The sequence below is a fragment of the Limulus polyphemus genome, unplaced genomic scaffold, assembly GCF_000517525.1.
Source record: "Limulus polyphemus unplaced genomic scaffold, Limulus_polyphemus-2.1.2 Scaffold2293, whole genome shotgun sequence".
NCBI lineage: Eukaryota > Metazoa > Arthropoda > Merostomata > Xiphosura > Limulidae > Limulus > Limulus polyphemus.
This window is the reverse complement of record NW_013667903.1, coordinates 88,078-92,506: the sequence shown is the minus strand read 5'-3', so window position 1 is coordinate 92,506 and position 4,429 is coordinate 88,078. Positions and strand designations below refer to the sequence as shown.

Sequence of the window (4,429 nt, the reverse complement as noted above, 5' to 3'; positions counted from 1 at the left end):
TTCAATAGTAATCAATATGATCATGAAGTCTAAAACCCCAAGCTACAACGACAAACTGGTTCCTTTTCTAGTTCATGAAAAACAATAGTTGGATGAATTCCCCTAAGCTTTTTAATCCATTATATAATCGGAAATATGTGGATTACACTTTTATTATTTTCAAGGTCCCCGATCAGCATCAAAGTATTAAATTTACTGTTGAACATCAGTAAGATTGTATACTTTATTTTTGTTCATATTAGTTGATAATTGTGATGGTAACTTTGAAAGTAAAATTTACAATAAAAACACTTACTGGCCTTTGTTTGAATTTTACAAGTTATAGAGTTTTTCTATATATTTGTTTCACCTAATAATTCGGGAATATTTAAACAAACGAGTTGTTGTTTTAGCCCAAAGTTACACAATGGACTATCTGCATTCTGTCCACCGGGAAATCAAATCCAGTATTTTTGTATTGTAAGTCCGTATACTTACCGCTTACCCATCGAGGGGCGTTAGAAGTATAACATTGCCATATATCGGTAAAAATGTTTGTATTCCTTAGAACCCACGAGTAAAAACAAAGTAGAAAATATATTATGTCAACCACATTACATCTGCCATATCCAGTGCCGAAAAGGCCTTTCTCTTAATACTGGGACACGACAAAGATAGTAGTTATCTACACGCTACAAATATATCATCAGTTTTTACGAACAACAACTGTTATGATGTAAACCAAATCAACCAGGTAAATTACAATTATCATAACTTTTACTCAAGTCACTTACATAGGATACAAATTAATAACACAAAATTATTTATGTTATTTTATTATTTTTAACACCGGATATTTATCATTATCATTTTATTTGAATTAACTTTGCTCTCATTCGCCAGCTAGTCTTGTTGTTCCTGGAGTTTGTTAGCAACCACGGTGTCAACTGGAGAAAACTACATCCGTAACTCTAAGAACCTATGTGTGAAAAAAAACGAAAATATACTATGTCAACCACTCTACATATGTCATATCAAGTGCTGACGAGGGCTTTCGTCAAATACTTGGGTTTACCACGCCGGTTGGGATGGGGCATCAAACAACAACTACGTACTATATTTCGTAAAGTGAATCCGCTTGTACAAGTAAAATGCATTTCAAAACCAGGATGTCGTCGGTAGCATTTCTTCAAATATAAAGATCTCATATTTTCATAAAGTTATTTTATCAGTTTACTTTTCCTTGTTGCAAAGAAAGTTAGATCGGTTCTATTACAGTGAAGCTGCTTCCGCAAGTAAACGAACATGCAGAGTTTAAGAACGCCCTGTGTTAATGTGACCTAATCGTCCATTCTGAGATCTAAAAAAAGGGGCAAATAATGAACAAAATCTTCGTATTAACGAGAGCTTACTCATTCAGAAGCTGAGGCCAAAAATTAACCAGGTTAGTTCAGTTTATATACTGCTTCTTGTTTTATAACTTTAAAAACGTTTATATTTATAATTCATTATTTAAGAAGTGAAATGATTTTACAAAATCGTATACTACTTAGGTTACGACTCAACTATAATGAATACAAAGGTAATACGTAAGATAGTGACAGAAATATAAAGAGATGCAAATATATAAAGCACTAACCACACCGTACTAAGTAAACCACAGACATGGAAATTGTAAGAAAGAGTAACCATTGTCTGTTTGTTTAGAACCAGTATTTCAATACGGTTAGACTTTTATGAACGAGATATATATGCATTACGATTCACAGGCTGAAACATTTCTTGTTTTATTACTACCATAATATATGTAACTGGTTCTTACCTGGAAGCTATTACCAGAGTTAATATTCAGAGACCTAGTTAAGGACTTTACTTATATTTACATCACTTTGTTTTTCTTTGGATAACAACTAGTTTCTCTTGTTGAGTGGCACACCCGTACATCAGATTTTCTCATTAATGTTAAACACGCTTTTTTATGACCACTGTTTTTCAGTTACTCCAAAATTTTGTGGTTGTCTTTATGGCCAATGAGGGATCATAGCAGACTTGTGGCATTTGATTAAAAATTATTAATTATCTTTAAGCTTTAAAGGGTTTTATGTTGAGAACAAGAAAACAGCACCAAATTTACAGCCTATTATACGTTCCCATTTTTACACGGCCTCTCCAAGTTCTGTAAACACTTCTCGAAATACTCTTGTAACTTCTCTATTAATAAGAAACATCATGACTACACAAAACATGATCATTTAAAGCAGAAAAGTTCATAAACTTTATAGTTTATTTTTTCAAACATTTGTTCTGTTTGAAAATTTATCTTTGTTACATATACATTTTTCACAACGGGTTTGTCTTTAACAGTTTTTAAAGGACTACATATGGCATATATTTTGCTCCCAAAGTTTAAAATGATATTTTCACCAAATGTAACTCTTAGAATAATTAATAATGAGTAGATCGTATAAGTAATTTATCCACAGATTCCAACAAAGATATTGAGCCATAGAGTTTAGTACACGCAACTCCCAAAATTTGAAGACCATAATCACTGATTTTCAGAGAGTTACAATTATCAATCAATCTTCTTACCTGACCTGCTTTTCTCTGAGATGAAAACAATCGAGCGATAAAACGAGATAATAAGAGAGTAGAACATGATCGTAAAAAAAACTAGAATGATGAGGTTAACTAAATGTCATCAGAGACATCCCGTGAACACCAAAGTTGATTAACTGGGTCATTATAAAAAAAACTTCCTAACGAGTCTAGTGTGAAACAAACAAATTGTCTATTGTAAAGAATAATACTTCACATGCCTCTGCAGCTTAGTAGTGACGAAATGTGCGTGACTTCCACATCATGTGGAATTAGCTGAGCTTGTCTAATATGCAGTTTCTAATCTTCAGTTATTTAGCTGCTAATTTAAGCATAGAACAGATGTTGCTAATTCTACATAATCAGTTCTTTCTAAAGACGAGATACATATTGATGTAAACCCCATATAAATAGCTGCTTCAATAGGTGTGGGGAAAATTAGGTGCTGAACAGGAATGGCAGCTTCGAGAACAAAACAAAGTAATTCTAATATCACGAATGAAATTTATCAAGAATTAATATTATTGCAGCAATCATTTAGAAAATCATATTTTTGTAAAGCCTGTAATGGTTTAGTCCCATTCTGTCTTGTAAACGAACTCAAAAAAAAGAAATGAATTTGATGTTATTATTCAGAGTACGGTAGGTATCACAATGTTACTCAACCATATCACTTTAAAGTGAATTTTTGCAATATAATGAATTAGAAATAAACACCATTATCTGAACGGCAAAATTACAGTAAAAATAATGCTGTTGTTATGTGCCACATTACACTGATGACAAATAGAATAAAAAGTGTCAGTGGCATTACTTCAGTAAATGTTTGTTGCCAGTATAAGATTCAACTAACTTCATTAAATGGATTTATTCGATCAACTGATACAAGCTAGGAAAGTTGTCGATGTGCCCCCGTTACCGACCAGGGAGAGTAGTTTCAATTTTTCTAACCTCAATAATTTGGCGTCTTTAAAGAACGTGAACTAGATAGACTGTATTAAGTTAGAGCTTTGAAAAAAATCGGTTCCTAGTGTATTATTTTTTCGTTGGTAAGTATAACAGTTGAATGAGTATGTAAATGTATCTAACCAGAAATGTTCGTTCCCCAGATATGTGGAAAAAAAAAGGAAACACAACGTAAGAGTAAGTTTAAGTCTACGAAACTAGTATAATGAACCGATCTGAATATACCGAGTAAAAGTGAAACAAACATTACCAATAATGCGAGGTAAAAGAAAGTTTAGACTACATACGAGTCATATGTCTGAGAAATGAGGTTGACAGATATCATGAAAACACGAGAAAACTCTCGTCGTGTTTAGAAATACTTGTATCAGCTGAGTGATTTGATTTTTTTAAGTGCAGTGCGGTTTCAGCTTCAACTTTCTAGGTGATATTTGAAGTAGTTTGGAGTCAGGTTTACCGTATATCACATAGAAAGAATGTTCAGGTAAATACGTTTGTCTCTTGACATTTTCAGACCGGCTTTATAAACATGGTGAAAACAATAGTAACATTTCGCGATACCGTAGTGCCGAATTCTTATACATGTTTATATAAGAATTGATCAGGGAACTTCAAAAACAATATTTCATCAGGAACACACAAGAAAGATTTCATCAGGAACACACAAGAAAGATTTCATCAGGAACACTCATGATAACTACAATCGCATCAGAGCTATCATTAAAAAAAATAGCAAAGCATGTTAGAGACGGGTTTCGATCCCACGACACAAGACCTAAATATTGCTAGTAATTTCTCTTGTAAAACTGAAAAAGCTTATCTATCTTATAACTTTAAATGAACCTTGTCTTCAGCATCCCTTAAGAGCCCAATCCGTATTTTAACA

The 4,429-nt window shown here is 32.7% G+C and overlaps 1 protein-coding gene across 1 annotated transcript in view; it reads right to left on the bottom strand.

Annotated features, from left to right (window-relative positions):
- Window positions 1–4,429, bottom strand: part of LOC106466536 (leucine-rich repeat-containing G-protein coupled receptor 5-like) — a 111,068-nt gene that overhangs the window by 30,954 nt on the left and 75,685 nt on the right. The gene's annotated exons all lie outside the window — the stretch shown is intronic.